At 50.3% G+C, this 18,440-nt stretch overlaps 1 protein-coding gene across 2 annotated transcripts in view; it reads left to right on the forward strand.

Moving 5' to 3' along the window:
* The window catches only part of ZFYVE16 (zinc finger FYVE-type containing 16), a 589,878-nt gene that overhangs the window by 79,146 nt on the left and 492,292 nt on the right, over positions 1–18,440 (forward strand). The gene's annotated exons all lie outside the window — the stretch shown is intronic.

An 18,440-nucleotide genomic window follows, 5' to 3' on the forward strand; every position in this document is an offset into this window, starting at 1 on the left:
GGAACTCTGGAACCTCCTCGACGCTACATCACCGGACGTCGCCTTCCTCACGGAAACCTGGATGAATGCCTCCTCTGCACCCGACATCGCCATCGCCATCCCGGACGGGTACAAGATCATCAGGAGGGACCGCATCAACCAGACCGGAGGTGGCATCGCCATCGTCCACAGGAACACCATCCGCGTCACGACCGACACCAACGACTCCTTCGCCGCAGCCGAACATCTCCACTTCCAGATTCACACCGACCCTAAGACGACCCTCAGAGGCACCCTCGTCTACAGACCCCCGGGACCACGCACACAATTCAGCGAAGACATCACAGACTTCATCAGCCCGCACGCCCTCCCCTCCACTGACTACATCCTCCTCGGGGACCTCAACTTCCACCTGGAGAACAACAAGGACTGCAACACCACCGCCCTGCTGGAAAACCTCGCCAACCTCGGACTCAAGCAACTGGTCAACACCCCCACCCACTACGCCGGCCACACGCTTGATCCCGTCTTCTCTTCCAGCAAGTACATCACCTTCAGCCACGCCACCGGACTCCACTGGACCGACCACAGCTGCGTCCACTTCAGCTTCAAAAGATCCACGACCCACCACCACCCGCAACAGGTACCTCACAGGAATTGGAGCAAGATCACCGCAGACCAGCTCACCACCTCCCTCAGCCAGAGCCCACCCGCCAACACAACGGACCCCAACGAAGCAGCCCGCAACTTCACACAGTGGCTGACCGCCTTCGCCGACGACCTCGCGCCACTAAAGAACCCTCCCAGCAGACCCAGAAGCAAGAAGGCATCCTGGTTCACCGACGACCTCAAGGACTCCAAGAAGACCTGCCGCACCCTCGAGAAAGCCTGGCTCCTCGACCGGACCACCGACAACATGACCGCCCTCAAACACGCTACCCGCAAGCACCACCAGCTCATCCGCACCACCAAGAAGAAATCCCTGAAGGAACGACTGGACAACAACGCCCACGACAGCAAAGAGCTCTTCACTATCGTCAAGGAGTTCTCCAACCCCAGCACCGGCACCAACGACATCACTCTGTCACAAGACCTCTGCGACTCCCTCGCCTCGTTCTTCCACCGCAAGATCGCCGACATCCACAACAGCTTCGGCGCCCCACCCACGCACCCAACCGTCGAACCAATGCCCCCCACCGCCACCCTTCGCACCTGGACCACGGTGACCACCGAAGACACGGCCGACTCCACCATCGCACCCCAACTCCGGAACATCATCAACGCCTCCTTCAACACCGCCACCTTCCCGGAGAGCTGGAAGCACGCCGAGATCAGCACCCTCCTGAAGAAACCTACAGCGGACCCCACCGATCTCAAAAACTTCCGCCCCATCTCGCTCCTCCCTTTTCCTGCTAAAGTCATCGAGAAGATTGTCAACAGACAGCTGACCGCCTTCCTCGAGACGAACGGATCCCTCGACCCCTCGCAGTCCGGCTTCAGAGCCAACCACAGCACCGAGACCGCCCTCATCGCAGCCACCGACGACATCCGGACCCTGCTCGACAAGGGGGAAACAGTGGCCCTCATCCTCCTGGACCTCTCCGCTGCGTTCGACACGGTCTGCCACCGCACCCTAGTCCAGCGCCTCAGCAACATCGGTATCCAAGAGAAGGCACTGGAGTGGATCATCTCGTTCCTCGCCGGAAGAACACGCCTCCCCCCGTTTCGCTCCGAGGCCACCGAAGTCATCTGCGGTGTCCCGCAAGGATCTTCACTCAGCCCCACCCTCTTCAACATCTACATGAAACCTCTCGCAGCCATCGCACAACCTCAACATCATCTCTTACGCCGACGACACCCAGCTGATCCTCTCCCTCACCAGAGACCCCGACACCGCAAGAACCTGCCTACACGAAGGGATGAAAGACGTCGCCGAGTGGATGAAGGACAGCCGCCTGAAACTGAACTCGGACAAGACAGAAGTCCTCATCCTGGGATCTTCGCCCTCCGCCTGGGACGACTCCTGGTGGCCCCCAGCCCTGGGCACCGCACCCAAGCCAACCGACCACGCACGCAACCTGGGCTTCATCCTGGACCCCTCCCTCTCGATGACCAGACAAGTCAACGCCGTCTCCTCATCGTGCTTCAACACCCTGCGTATGCTTTGCAAGATCTTCCGCTGGATCCCGACCGAGACCAGGAAGACTGTCACCCAGGCACTCGTCACCAGCCGACTGGACTACGGAAACGCCCTCTACGCCAGAACCACAGCCAAGCTACAGAAAAGACTCCAGCGCATCCAGAACGCCTCCGCCCGACTCATCCTGGATGTCCCCCGACGCAGCCACATCTCCAGCCACCTGAGGAACCGGCACTGGTCGACAAGAGGATCACGTTCCGGCTCCTCTCTCACGCACACAAGTCTCTCCACGACCTGGGCCCCAAGTACCTCAACGACCGCCTGACCTTCTACACGCCCACCCGCCAGCTACGGTCCACCAGCCTCGCCCTCGCAGCCGTACCACGCATCCGAAGAGCCACCGCCGGAGGAAGATCCTTCTCTTACCTGGCTGCCAAGACTTGGAACTCCCTCCCCATCCACCTTCGGCTGACCCAGGACCATCTCGCCTTCAGGAAACAACTCAAGACCTGGCTGTTCGAGCAGTAGCATACCCCTCCCCCAAGCGCCTTGAGACCCTCCCGGGTGAGTAGTGCGCTATACAAATGGCATGATTGATTGATTGATTGATTGAGTTGAATTGGTGGCTGAGGAATATGAAAGCATGGAATGGGCGTGCAATTTTTGGAGAGAATGCAGATCTGATTGTGGAATCAGATGCAAGTTTGGAAGGATGGGGTGCAAGATGCGGTTCGTTAAGTTCTGGAGGTCGATGGACGAGTCAGGAAAGGAATTTACATATAAATTGTTTAGAATTGTTTTTTTTTTTTTTGTTTTTTTTTAACAGACTTTGTAACTTATATTGTACAACTACTCAGTAAGCTACAACATACAATAAAAAAACAGCTCATTATTAATCAGATAAGCGAAACCTAAATGCATTTACAAATGCTTGCATTTGACTGCCTTTCCCATGTCGAAATATGCAATTGGCAATTAACTGTTGTATGTTGATGATTTATGTTAATATAAAAATATGTTAAATGTGGTAACATTCTTACAACAGATTCGTCAACCGAAAACCACGCTGAAAACAACTTTTGAGTAGATGACCCTCTAGAAAACAACTTTTCAGTGGATGACCCTCTAAAAACAACTTTTCAGTAGATGACCCTCTAGAAAACAACTTTTCAGTGGATGACCCTCTAAAAACAACTTTACAGTAGATAACCCTCTAGAAAACAACTTTTCAGTGGATGACCCTCTAAAAACAACTTTTAAGTAGATGGCCCTCTAGAAAACATCTTTTCAGTAGATGACCCTCTAAAAACAACCTTTCAGTAGATAAGCATCAATTAATGTTGTGAATAAGCATAAAAGTTTCAGTAAAAAATAAATTAAAAAAAAACTCATTTAAACCATTATATGTTGCTAATGAAATCCTCAGTATCTCCCTGTGGCATGCTTGTTAGCTCGAGTCCAGTGCATGGCGAATGAGTAGACAAGAAATATCAATGTGATACAAAAGTGGATCTCAGTCAGGAATTGCAGAGTCGGGCCTCTTGTAGTAGCTGGCCAAACTCTAATTAAAAATACGACCTGCAGATACTATGCATTTCTAGTTGTAATGTCAGTAAGGCAGCTTTTCTAACTATGAGACTCAGTCGCATATTGTATTGGGATGAACGGAATTGGTGGATGATAGTCTTTCCCAATGTCTTTGCTACCTGCTCGAATGACCGCCCCTTCAAGAGTATCCATGGAGTCAATTAACCTAGCAGGCATCACATGTCTAGCTCATTATGTAATAATATTTTCTGATGGCTTTATATATGAATGAAAAGCTCATGTTAACTAGCCGGGGCCCAAGCTCATGACCTTTCAAATGTGTTAACAGGGCAGGACCATATGCCAGTATCTTCAAGTCCTGGCGACCCAGGTCTAGCCCTTAAGACATGGCCAAATATTTTGACAGATTGATGTTTGAGGATGGAGGATCAATATAACCACATAACCATTCTGTCTTATATCTTTTTTTTTTTTTTTTTTTTTATAACAGATTTTTATTGTTGCAGTACACTCATCATCCGAGACAAATATAGAAGACACGGGCTGGCTTCAACATTCCGCCAGTATCCGTCCGTATCGCAACATTTTCATTTGCCCCTAAGGAGTACCCCACTGCAACGGTGCAGGTCAAACCAAAGCATGTTACAACTGCAACTAAGAAAAGAAAAAACAAACCCCCCAAAACAGCCCCTGCATGCCCGCCCCCCACCCCCACCCCATAGTTCTGCCATCGTTCTCTCTGAAATCAAGACCCTCGATTCAGCACAGGGTAACATCGAGGTACAGTGCAATCCGGCCCAGTCCCTTCCCCTCTAATTCACGTATACCTCAATCATCAGGTTTAGTAGTGCCCTCCTGTAGAACTCCGTTGAGTTCATTCTAGTCCGTGGAATTGCCTCCACTTTGTCCATACTCTCCTGAATTTCTTTGGGCAGCCCCTAGCCTTGTATGTCACTCTTTCCGCTGCCATGTATAGGTCGAGTCCCTTCCTCCACTCCTCTAATTCTGGTGGTTCTGCCGCACCCCATCGCCTAGCAATGTCCCTCTTGGCCACTACCAGGGCCAGCACTAGAAATATGGTCAGCGGGCGGGCCAAGTCAACTTCGGTCGTCAACCCCAGCAGTGCTAGCTTGGGGTCACGTGGCAAAGTAGTCTCCAGTACCTCCTCTAGTTCCCCGAATATGCCCTCCCAATATGTCTGTATTATTGCACAGCCCCAAAGTGTGTGGTAGAAAGTCCCCTCCGGCAGGAGACACCTCAAGCATTTCGTATCCGTGACCTTCCCCATGTTGAATAGCCGCACCCTGTCGTAGTATACTCTATGTAGCACTTTCAGCTGAATGAGACGGAGTCTGGACCTAATCGCCACCTCACGAGGGTGCATAAGGACCAGTTCCCAATCTAGGTCTTCCATTTCCCCTATGTCTGCCTCCCATTTAGTACGCAAGCCCTGTAGTGTTCCCAATGTATTGTTGGTCAGTGTTCTGTATGTTAGGGACACCGCCCCTCTCCCAATTTGCTCCTGCAGCAACCTGCCCTCTAACGGGGCATATTCTGGTATGTCCGTCAGATCTATGTTCTGTGCCCTCCAGGCGTGTCTGAGCTGAGAGTATCTGTAGCACTGGGTGTCATGCAGATCAAAGTCCACTTGTAGAGCCCGGAATGTTTTCAGTGCGCCCCCGGCAATCACGTCCCCTATGGTCGAGATGCCAATGTTGTCCCACTGTCTAAAGCCTATCAGTTTGTGTAACTCACCCAGCCACCTACAATGCCACAGCGGGGTCTGCCGGGTGGGCCGTTTGTCCCATCCCATGCGTTTGGTCGCCCTGTTCCACGCCGCCAGCGTGATCTTGGTAGCAGGTAGGAAATATCTTCCCGCTGAACCACCGTATAGGTAGTATAGAACATTAGTATGAGCCCATTTGGATCGTTCTAGCGCATACGTGGGATGGTCCATTGCTGTGTGTAGCCATTCATTTATGGGAGCGAGGTGTTCTGCCCAGTAGTATGCCTCGAGATTGGGAAGAGATATCCCACCGTTGTATTGGTGACGTTGCAGTGTAGCTAAGGCCACTCTCGGATGTTTCCCCAGCCATAGGAATGTTCGCAAATCACCATGTATACGAGACCAGGTTGCTGGAGGGAGCGGGTAGTATTCATTCTGCAGGGCATAGAGGAACTTTGGCAGCAGAACCATCTTATATAGTGCTGCACGTCCCAATAGGGTAAGCGGGAGCTGCTTCCATCGGTCCATGTCCAACTTTGCATTTGCCACGATGCGTGCCACATTGTTGTGAAAGGAGAGTTTTTCGTCTCGTGTTATGAATACCCCCAGATACTGGAATCCCTCAGTGGTATGAATGAGGAGTTCAGGCAGGCATTCCCTGCGCTCTCGGCCGTGTGGGTCATAGAGAATCGACTTATGCCAATTAATGGTATGACCCGCTTGCGCCCCGAATGCATCCAACTCTTTGAACAGGACCGGAATCGTGTCATCCGGGTCCGTCACAAACAGCAGGACATCGTCCGCATACAGTGAGATTTTTTCCTGGGTAGACTCCGGGTTCCCCCAGGTAAACCCCCTAATCCCTTGATTCTGCCGGATGCGGATCGCTAGTATTTCTATAGTCAAAGTAAAGAGCAGGGGGGACAGTGGGCATCCCTGGCGCGTTCCCCTGTTAATGCGGAATTCGCGCGACAATCGTCCATTTATCCGCACTCGTGCCCTTGGCCCCGAGTACAGGAGCCGAAGCCACTGCAAAAACCCCTGTCGAAAGCCGAACCTTCGCAACGTCTCAAACATGAAGGGCCAATGGACCGCATCGAAGGCCTTCTCGGCATCCAGCGAGAGGAACCAGTGGGGCTCGCTCCTATCTCGGACCTCCTGTAGCCAGTTATGCGTGCGGCGGAGGTTTAGTTTGGTCGCTCTGTCTGGAAGGAACCCAGATTGATCTGGGTGTACTAAATCAGAGATCACCCCCCGCAGGCGCCTAGCTAGTATCGTCGCCAGAATCTTCGTCTCCATATTAAGGAGAGAGATCGGGCGGTAAGAGGCACACCTGTCTCTTGGCTTACCCTCCTTGTGAATAGGGACAATTATGGCCGTAGCAAGGTCGGGTGGTAATCTCGCTGTGTGTAGTGCCTCAGCAAATAGCTGTCTAATATGGCGCTGGAGCAGGTCCGCTGTACGTTTGAAAAATTCAGCCGGGAAGCCGTTAGGTCCCGGCGTCTTCCCCGGTTTCAGGGACTGTATTGCCTCACCTATTTCCTCTATCGTGATCTCTGCCTCCAGTTCCGTTGCGTCTTCCTGGGACAATTGCGGAACCTCCATGTCGCACAGATATTGGTTAGCGTCCGTCTCATCCCCCAGGTCCCTAGCTCTATAAAAGTCCTCGTAGTACGCCGCAAAGGCCTCCGCTATGGCCTCGTCTGTGCAGGCTGTACCGTTCCCTGCCACTTCAATCCTATCAACCCATCGTGCCGCCCTTTCTCTCTTGCCCAGCCACGCTAGGAGTTTTCCTGATTTGTCACCCACGTCGTAGAGGCGGTGGATTGTTGCCAGTGCTTGCGTGCGCGCCTCCCCCGTGACAAGTTCTCTATAGTGTCTCTGCGCGTCTAGTAGTTTCCGAAGCGTCTTTTGTTCCTTACCCTGGTGATATTCTGTTTCGAGGGCTAGGATCGTGGCCTCATCAGTCGTGACCGCATACTGTAATGCCCTCCTGGCCGTTCCCAACCTGTTATTGATACGATCCCTAAGGACTGGCTTCAACGCTTCCCAGAGCGTGATCCCCGAGTCTACCGTGCCCTCATTCTCTGCTATATAGACCTTTATGTCCGCTCTAATTCCCTTCAGTATATCTGGTGTGTGTAGGTCCCAAGCTGCGAGGCGCCATTCCCTGGTCACGTCCCTCCTCCCTCGTCCCAGGTGTACAAACAGGGGGGAGTGGTCCGAGATTCCCCGCGCTTTATATTCCGCTAAGTCAGTAACCGTGATTTCTTGTCTAGAGGTAAACAGGTAATCTAATCTAGAGAAAACCTTGTGAGCCCCGGAATAAAAGGAGTAGGCCACCTGTGTCGGGTGGAGCCATCTCCACACATCAGTGAGTCCCAAAGTGTGCATCTGTCTAGCTAATGCCGTACCACCCCCTGCTGCACGGGGGGACCCCGATCTATCGTTCGTTGGACACATCACATCGTTAAAGTCCCCCCCTACTATCTGGATAGTGTCAGCCGTGTCTAGAAGGATAGCAGTGACTGCAGTTAGGGTGCGTGCCTGTAATTTTGGTGGGGCGTAAATGGAGACAATTGTGTATCTGCGCCTTCTCCATGTTCCCTGCACTCCTGCATATGTCCCTTGCGGGTCCAACCATGTTCGAGTGACAGTAAACGGTGTGGATTTTTTAACTAGGACTGCCGCCCCCCTAGAGTCCGCCGTGTAACCTGCGTGTGCCAGTACGGTGTGCCTACCTCTAGCTATGAAAGCGCATTGAGTGCCTCTGAGATGGGTCTCCTGGAGCAATATGATGTCAGGCGCTAACCTCTTAAGATACGCGTTCACTAAACCCCTTTTAATCTTTGACCCCAGGCCATTCACATTCCAAGAAAGTATCGTGACGCCAGTGTCACCAGTGTGGTTGTGATCTAGTGGGTCCGCCATTGTGTGTTACTTCCGTAAATCCCGAAATGACATTCTAAGTGGTGTAGTAGCAGGTGCGTTTTGGCATGCAGTCGCTGTTTCTCAACATCCCCCCTCCCCCACCTCAAGTTAACTCCTGTCCCCCGTGGACCCCCCCCCACCCCACCACCCTCCCCTTCCAGACTCATCCCCAAAATAGGATCGAGCTTTCAGCGGGAGACGGTCTGTCGCCCACCCCCTCCACCCCTTAGTTCAACAAACCCTCACCGTTCCCCCAACTCAACAGGCGGTGAGAGCACCCAATCCAGTGTCGTTTCTAGCCCAACGTCTTAACCCGTTCAAGGAAAGAAAAACATATACTCTGAACGGGGGAAAGATAACAAAAACAAGGGAGGACTGGCAACTTGCTTGTCCCCGAGCCTCCCGGCCGTCTTCATCAATAAACCACTCTGCAGTTTTCAGGAGTGTGAGTCTTGCGTGGCGGTGTCATTCCCGCTCTGATTGCCGGATGAATCTAGCTCCAAATGGTGGATTTCCTTCTCCAATGGGTGCATCGAGTCTATTACTTTGCTGGCGTCTACTCCCTCAGGGTCTGAGCCTCCTCCCTCCTCTCGATTGTCATCGTCTCCTTCCGATAGTGTCGAAGGGCGTGGGATTTGTCGTCGTGTGCCAGTTGCGGAGGACCCTCCCGGTGATTCCGAGCGACCTCTCCTGGCCCCCGCAGTTGTGCGTTGCTGGTACGGCGTTCCAGTGGCGCGGGAGTGGAGTCTCCTCGATGTTCGTCGTTGTGGCTTAGGGAGCCCCCAGCTGGCTCTCTCTCTAAGCGACCTGTCCAATTCCTCGCGCCCTGCCGCCTCTCTGCTATTGAGGACCGGTCTCTCTTCTAGCCACTGCCAGGCGTCGTCCGGGTGCGTGAAGAAGAGTGATTTATCTTTATACAGCACCTTAAGTTTTGCTGGGAAGAGCAGCATGTAGGTGATCTTCAGGGTTCTCAACTTTGCTTTCACCAGGTCAAAAGAGCGGCGCTGTTTCTGGACCTCCTGGCTGTAATCAGGGAAAATCATTATGTTGGTGTTTTCCAGCCTAATCTCTCCCATTTTTCTGGCCTCACGAAGGATGAGATCACGATCCGCAAAGTTCAGGAAGCGTGCTATCACTGGTCTAGGTCGTGCACCTTCCGGGGGCTTAGCGAGGAGTGCCCTATGAGCTCTCTCGATTACGAAGCACGCCGAGAAGCGTGCCGTAGGGAAAGTCGAGGTCAGCCACGTGTGGAGGTAGGCCGCCATATCATTCCCCTCGATTCCTTCTCTAAAGCCCACAAAGCGGAGGTTATTGCGGCGTGCCCTATTTTCCGCGTCGTCCACCTTCCAAAGGAGTTGTCTATGAGATGCCTGTAGTTCCACCATGTCTTTGCGGAGCGTGGTAATGGAGTCCTCCGCCTCTCCCAGTCGTGTTTCATTTTCCGTGACCCGCGCCGAGAGGTTCCTGAAGTCCTGCCGGAGGAGGGTGACCTCCGACCCCACCTCGCCTATCTTGACTTCCAACGCTGCTCTTGACTCCTGTATGTCAGATCGTGAGGCTTGAATGGCCGCCAGAAGCCTATCAGTGTCGGGCGAGCCGTCCTGTGGTGCGCTGGGGTGTTCCCTCCCAGGACGTGAGGTCGCGAAAGTGTCCATAGGGCCTTGCTTCAGGGGTTTAGGCACCGGATTGTTTTTCCCCATGATCGCCCACCGAGAGGTCGCACTCACCCGGGGTCAGCGCGGTCCACTCCTCCACCTTGCACCGACACCACTCTGCGCCCTGGGATATCTCCGCACGTGTCCGCTCCCTGACCGTTAGGGCCCCCTCTGCTTCGCAAGACTGGCGGACAATCGCCACTGCCAAGGTACAATATCTGGAATGTTATTCAGAGCTCAGGTGGTGTCTGGGTACCCTCCTGCAGGGTCACTCACGGGTTCCACACACTAGTGTATCTCAGTGGGAGGGCTGTTGGTCAATGCTGGACCCCTAGCGCCTCACTGCGCTGCAATTCCGGCCAGGGGGCAGGCACCGCTGTCTACTGGGCCAGCCACCTCAGCAGGGGGCGCCACCGACTATGTCCAGGAGTCAGTCGCACCTCCGTCCGTTGCTATCAGCACCGATGCAGTGTGTCATGGTCTTCGTGCTCCGGTGTAGGGTCACAGCAGGTTGGGCGCCATGTTGGTGAAGTATGTCCCCATGCGAGGAGAGTTGCGTGGGGCCACTCGCCGTCGTGTCAGACCGTCTATTCCTGATTGGGACGCAGCCCCTTGCTCCGCACCCCGGCCTCTGGCAGGCCACGCCGCCCCCCGGCAGTCCCAGAGCTCAGTCTAGCGCCAGGCCGCCATATTGGTAAAGGCAGTCGGAGAACAGCGCGGGGGTGAGGGGGCCGGGGGGGGACTCCCTCCTCCTACCTGGGGCAGCCAGCAGTTCGCCGCGGCGGGGGGTATCCAGGTTCCGGTCAGGGTCCGCTCTGCCGTGAGGTGGGGGCCCCTGGTATATCCAGCCGAATACTTCACCGCCCGCACCACCTCCGAGAGCCGCAGCTCCCTCCTCCCACGGGACAGTCTGTGTAGGCAGCCCGGCCGCAGTATATTCCTCTCTTGGTCTGCGCCCTGGAGCGTCCGAATGAGCACCTTCCGCCAATCTAGGTCCGCTCTGTGTCTTCCGGTGTCCCACCGGGCTGACGCCGGGCCCTGGGCGCCATCTTGGGATTGCCGTGTCCACTGCCCCGGAGCAGGGGAATCAAGAATAATCGGCTCCCTGTTCGTCTGCGGACCCCTCGCGGCACCGTCGCAGCTTCAGGGTCTCCACCAGAGATCCAGACGGTGAGTGGTAAGTCTGTGGTATAAGTTTTGCGGCGGATTTGGTGGTCAACGGCCGGGAGCTCCCGAGCCCTGCGTCTAGCTCGGCATGTTGCTAAGCCACGCCCTCCCTGTCTTTGTTTAGAATTGTTAGCAGGATCTTTCGCTTTAAAATGTTTTGGGTATCAAACAACAAAATGTTCAGTGATTTTGAAGATGGACAATGTTTCTGCAGTGCGATATGTGAACAGAATGGGAGGTCCTCGTTCGAAAGGCCTAGCAGATATAGCAAAGATTTTTTTGGGAGTACTGTTTAGAAAGGAATATTTATGTTCAGGCAGAGCATATTCCAGGGATTTCGAATTCTGTGGCAGATTGGTATTCCAGGAACTTTTACGATTCAAGCGATTGGATGTTAGACAGAATGGTTTTTATGAAATTGAACCGATTTTGGGGACCTTTTCAGGTAGATCTTTTTGCAAACAGGATAAACAAACAAGTAGAGTGGTTTTACAGTTGGCATCCAGATCCGGATGCAATGGGTGTAGATGCTTTTCTGCAGGATTGGAGGGGTCGACGTCCGTACGCTTTTCCCCCTTTTTCGATGATAAGCAGGGTGACAGGAATGATCAAGAAGTGGAAGGAGACGGTGGTTTTGATAACCCCGTTTTGGACTTCACAAGCTTGGTACCCTATGTTGTTGGAAATGAGTGTGGATTTTCCAGTCCTTCTTCCTATGTTCCAAGGGATTTTGAGAGGTCCTCTGGGGGAGTTTCACGATTTGGTGGTTTCAGGTCAACTTCTTTTGCTGGCATGGAAACTTTCAGGAGAGTCTGGAATAAGCCAGGACTTTCATCTGAGGCTTCGAAACTCATTGAGGAATACTGCGCACCTGGAACAAGGAGGGTTTATAAGTCAGCTTGGAATAAGTGGAATGGTTGGTGTGTGGAAAGGGGTTTGGATCCTGTTTCAGCAGATGTAGTCAATGTTTTGAATTATTTAACTGGTTTGTAGGGAAGTGGTTTGGCATATAGGTCTGTGAATTTACATAGATCTGCTATTTCGGCAGGGCATGAGTTGTTGAATGGTATTTCTGTTGATCAGGATGTTATGGTTAAGAGATTGTTGAGGAGTATTAGGCTGGCTGTTCCTCCAGGTCCAAGGTATACTTCTCTTTGGGATGTTTCTATAATTTTACATTTATTTGAGTCTTGGGAAGATAATAGGTTTTTGAGTTTAAGAGATTTGACAGTTAAGCTTACTATGTTATTGTGCCTTCTTTCTCTTAGAAGGGTTTCAAATGTTCGTTCTTTAGAAATTTCAAGCAGATGTTACACTCCTGAAGGGATTTGTTTTTATATCAAACAAAGAACAAAGACAAATTCGAATTCAGTTTTTTATCCTTATCTTTTGGAGAAAAACTTTGTGTGGTTCGTTGTGTCAAAGAGTATGAAATTATAACTAGTCCTTTGAGACCTGTTGGGGTGGATCAATTGTTGATTTCTTTCAGATATCCGTTTAAAGCAGTATCATCACCCACTCTGGCAAGGTGGGTCAAGATACTAATGGGAAAAGCAGGTATTGATGTAAATCCATTTGGTGCGCATTCTGTTAGAGGTGCAGCTGCTTCAAAAGCAAGAATTTTAGGAGGCAGTTTACAAAATATATTGAAAAGTGCAGATTGGTCATCAGATTCTGTATTTAGGAAGTTTTATTTCAAACCAATTAAGAGTGCAGCTCAATGTATTAGGGATATGCTTTGAACTTGTATAATGTTGGCCTCCGTGTCGTGCCATAAAATGTAGATTTTCCACAGCCTTGGTGGGCTGAAAATCTGGATTTTATTAAGGACACGGAGGCAAATATTATCCCTCCCTTTTTGGAACCCGATACCCTAATATTTATTTTGTGTATTATGTTTATGCAGGTCAGAATTCAAGTTAAATGGACATGTGTCTCATGTCAACGTTTGTAAGAAGAAAGAAGACTTCGTTTGTTGGATTTGTTTCAAGTTTCACAGACATTAGAATTTAAATTGTTTTGATGATTCTCTTTAAGCAGGCAATGCCAGAAGGAAGAGTATATGGAGTAAAGGACTTTTGTTAGTTTTGGAATGTTCTTAGGAGTTCTATATTCTTTATTCTAAGAACATGTTTGTGTTACTTTTTGCTGCTAAGTGGTGGCAATAAAGGAATTATTGCATAATATTTGCCTCCGTGTCTTTAATGAAATCCAGATTTTCAGCCCACCAAGGCTGTGGAAAATCTACATTTAGCGCAACTATGGTGCCCAAAACAGTTTGTGAACCAGACTCTGTAAAAAAACACATTAATAATAATAATAATAAAAACATTTATTAAGTGCCTGAATACACTACAACAGTGCGTCTCCGCGCTAGGATGCGTTCCTACTAGAATAAAAGACAAGATCATCACCTACACTGGAAAACGAAAAACAAAAGGGGGGGGGGAAATGCTAAGAAGATGTTAAAGTGCAGGGAACAAATAGGTTTTGAGTTGCAATTGCATTACAAATATGTATAACAAAATCAGACTTTCAATTTAATATTTCCTGAAATGAGTCTTCATCGCCATAACAATGAATATGTTAGTAGGAAGAAAAGCGCAAGTGAATCACTCTCGAGGTTTTCAAGGACCCAAGGACCTGTTCACACTATGGGGCATATTAAACCTCATGCTGTGCGTTCGCATTCTCCGCGTTTGTTTGGTTAGTAAACCTCATGATGTGCATTTTCCCGTCTGTGTGATAGCTTTTACCTATTCTACATAACAAAAAAACGAGTTTAAGCTATTAGCATTGTAAATGACAATGCCTTTTATGTTCTAAAATAAAAAAATGAATGACATTGTCATTTACAGTGCCAATAGCTTAAACTTGCGTAAATGCGAGACTTATTGCATTGCAAATGCTTGTTTATACCCTTGTCAGTGCATAATATTCCAACAATGTTGCATCACATTATTATTGACAGAATGGCAAATCATAACTTGTGTGTAATTACCAATGCATTTCGGATTATTCCACCCTTCTTCAGGGGAAGCTGTAAACCCAATAACATGCCAATTACCACATTGTAAGGAATGTGACTTGTTTCTAAAATCTAGTCCTATCAATGGCATGAAAGAGCAAAATGGCCGGAACAGTGTAGTAAACCACCTCTGCAAATCAGTCATCATGCCCTGTAAATATTCAGCACACCACCAGTATGTGCTTAGAACCATGTGCTCAGACACGAACGTTATAGTGCCGCTCCTTGTTTGAGTACCCCAAAAACACTGTAATGACTAAAAATGAAGAAAAAGACAACAAAACCCTTGCTACCAGTGCTAATAATTTTATAAAAAAAGAAATGTCTTTCTGAAACGGGGTGCAGCATTCTACAAGATCCAGCATGCATCAGTAATCTTACTTGTGCACTGAATCGTGCTGCCTGAGTCTCAGCGCAAAAACTTGCTGTGTCCTTGTGCATTACAAGCATACATTTACAACCTTTGGCCATCAGCCATTATTTATCACGTCATGCCTCCCTTCCCCCGGTGCCTCGGCTGCTGCTGGTTGGTATGCAGTGCGCATGCTCCAGGGACAGAATGAGTGATTATATATGTGTCCTCTCTGTTTACCAACCAGGCGCTAAGATCTGAAGCCATGTGATCACTGCAGGAATAACCTTTGAACACAGCCTTTGGCTCAGTCCTGAAAACATCATCGTCGCTAATGCGCTCCTTCAAGGCGCTAGGCATGTTTTACACCCCCCACCCTCTGACAGATTGCTTATTTTATTTGCACTGGATTTAAAGGCTAGAGCGTTTCTTCCGTCTGGTCATTTACAGTGCTTCGTGGCTGCCGCGGTGCTGTTAGACAGTGGGCGCTGCAGCAGGGGGCTGTGACGCCGTCAGACTTCAGATTTAAGATCAGGATGGGCCCCCGCTGACACATGCGGTCGAGGGTTCCAGGATTATCCTGCTATTTCGTAATTGCATGATATAGCGCTTAGTACCCCTGACGAGGATCCAGCTATGTCCTCATTTTCTGGGCTCACGGAAGAGGTGTGTTGCCTGCATCTCGGATATCAGATATGCCCTGGTCAGGTGCTTGTCTTAAAAACCCAAGTATTCTCACCAATGTTTGCCCTCTGCATCGGTTTTTTTGCAGTCTTATGTAGCAGGAACTCGACCCGAAGGTATTGCAATACGTTACATGAGCGCCAGTTATGTGTCACAAGGACGCATTAATTTTGTTAGGCACGGGGAGACTACATTCAGATACCGATGTAGACTTGGGGGCAGTGCCAGTGATTACAACAGATCCCCATCGAATATGGCAGCCTACCTCACGAGAAGCGAACATCATCTATGGGCTTCATCAGCAGAGTGGCATGTCCCCGTCCTGCAAGGTTGAAACCTAGCACTTAGAGGCGGGGCAGAGGGAGGCAGCGCTGTGTGCTCCGTGGAGAATCCAGCGCTCTTTCAGAGCAAGCCAGGGGTTCCATCAGCCGAGTGACAGGCCTCGTCCTGCCAGAGTGAAACCTAGCGCTTAGAGGACAGGCAGTGGGAGGCAGTGCTGTATGATCCGGGAATGAATCCAGCGCTCTTGCAGAGCAGAGTGTTCCATTAGCTGCTGGCAAGCCCCGTCCTGCCAGACAATGAAACCTAGAGCTTAGAGGCGGGCAGAGGGAGGCAGCGCTGTGTGCTGCTCCGTGAATGAATCAAGCGCTCTCGCAGATCAGCAGAGTGGTTTGCCCCTGCCCTGCCCATGTGGAATAATTAGTTTAAGTTTGTTTGGTTTAACTGGAAATCCCTCTGAGTTAACAAACGTTTGTGCACATATTTGTAGCACCAATATTAAGGGCATGCACAGTTTTAACTTGCGTGCAATTCTAGAGAGGTGCGGAAACATTTTCCTTTGTAATGAGAAAAGCTTCCTAACGGAGGACAGCGAGGGCGCATTCCAGCGGGGCAGCCGTGAAATGGATCCAAAAAAAACACGAGTGTTTATTAGCACAGTATGTGGGAAGCATTTAGGTTACAAGCCTCGGACCAGCAGACGTGCTCCAGACCTGATGCAACCGTTTCTATTTTCCTGGAGGGTGGTGGGAGGGACTGGGTGAAAGGCATGAAGAGAGAGAGGGAGGGAGAGCGAGGGGCAGAGGGAGAGAGAGCGAAGGGAGGGAGAGGCGGCACAGACATTCCCAGAGCAGAGAGAGCCAGGGGAAATAAAGCATGTCAGGAAATGCGCGTAATAGACACCAATAGGCCAGGGGCAGAGCTATGCGCCCGCCTCTGGCCTATTGGTGTCTATATTTCAGAACAGCAAGCAGTGAAAGGCGAATAGCAGGCCGCAAATGGAAACTCACACGCACAAGCGTGAGGAATTTCCAGGGTCCATTTTCAAACCCCCCTCAAAAGGGCTTTTCGCTTCGCGAGCCCTAACAAAAGCCTGAGAGAATGAGATAAAGGAGCAGGGAGTGTCTGGTGGTGCATTAGAGGCATGAGGTGTAATCAAGACTATGCAGCCTTTGTATTTGTTACCCCTTAGCAAAACTTTGGCTCCATCACTTATTCTTTATTTTTTTAAATATCTTTATTTCATTTTAGTTGGCATAGAACAAGCAACAATAAAGGCGCAATCCATGCCCTACAGCAAAGGTGAAGACAGGTATATACAGGCAGCTGTTCACACAGTGCTGACTTACGGCAACAGTATTCTGTTTCGGCAGGAGAAAAAACACTGACTCGGAAGGCAGTACGTACACACTTTGCTCATGTTATATGCATCGACCCCAGCAACAGAACACTGTAGGCCATAATGCTTTGACCAGCATCCCCAAACCTTGAAAAACTTACTGTGGTGAACCCCAGCCTACATATGTAACCTTTTCCACCACCATGTAGAGGTCCATCCCTAACCTCCATTCTTCCACAGACTGGACCACAGGAGCACCCCAGTGACTTGAAATATCATACTTAGCCACTACAAGCCCCAAGTTGCAAAAGTGGAGCTCCACAATTGAGACATCTACATGCCCCGGTATCCCCAAGAGAACATGTTTGGGCTCTAGTGAGATATGTTCCCCCAACACCATGCTGAGCTCCCGTCACCTGTGACCAGTGTACCAAAATAGGCAGGCAGCTCCAGATCGTATGGACAAACGTACCCTGTGTCATCCCACACCTCAGACAATCCGAGGATGCTGCCCTCCCTATGCGGTGCAGATGGTCGCAGTCCTAGTAAACTCGAGAGAGTCCTTTAAATTGTAACAGGTGCAACAGGGACTTCATGGTGACCTTCCTTGGGTGAAACAGGTCCCCCTCCCAGTCCATGTCCTAAAATTCCCCCCATGCACACTCTCAGCATAACCAGTGTATCCGGCATATTGTTCTTAAGTGTTTTGTAGGTGAGGAAGATAGTCTTAGAAGGTAACTCCTCTTGGAGCAGTCTGCCCTTAACCCCTTGGCCGCGGCGGAAGGCACTAGGGGGGGCCGCGCGGCGCCGCCATGCTCGTGACGGAACCGCTCCGTCACGAGCCGCGGTGGCGCTGTGCTTGTGACTGAATGGTTCCGTCACGGCCCCGCCCGCTCAATAGAACGCACCGCGCAGGCGCAAAATCAGCGCAATGCAGACGCGGCGGCCGGGCCATGACGGAACCATTCCGTCACCAGCACAGCCCCACCGTGGCTCGTGACAGAATGGTTCTATCACGAGCGCGCAAGGGGTTAAGAGGACGTACTATGGCATGTCCAACACCCTGAGTGTCTGGGGAAGATTGGCTGAGTCTAGGGGTCCAAAGGGGTGGCAGAGCACCGATTTACTCCAGTGAACATGGTAAATGGAATATGATGCATGCGTCTCAAACACTCGAAGGATAACCGGAAACCCATCACTTATTCTTTTTACAAGTTAGCCACTGCACTAAACAATATTATGAATGGTACAAAACGCGTGAGCTACTATCCAGTGTGACTCAACCCTAAAAACATTACTTCACACAGTAAAAGACAATTTTAACAAGACACTTTGACTCCGGGCAACAAGAATCTCAGAACCATAATTGTTGCTCAGTTTCTTAAAGAGCTTCAGGACCATACAAGTAATGAGAGTATGGTATATGAATGTATTTACATAACATTTCTTTGCTCCTTGAAATGGTTTGGTTTTATTGCTTTGGAAACATGTTAATACAGTAATACTTTGTGTTAAAAGTCAATAAAGCCCTGTTAAATCTTCTAATACGAATTTATAGCTAAATATTTGTGGGTTGTTTTAAAGACTATCTCATTTGATCAAAATGATAACC

Source organism: Lissotriton helveticus, chromosome 2_1, assembly GCF_964261635.1.
Source record: "Lissotriton helveticus chromosome 2_1, aLisHel1.1, whole genome shotgun sequence".
In the NCBI taxonomy this organism is placed as follows: Eukaryota; Metazoa; Chordata; class Amphibia; order Caudata; family Salamandridae; genus Lissotriton; species Lissotriton helveticus.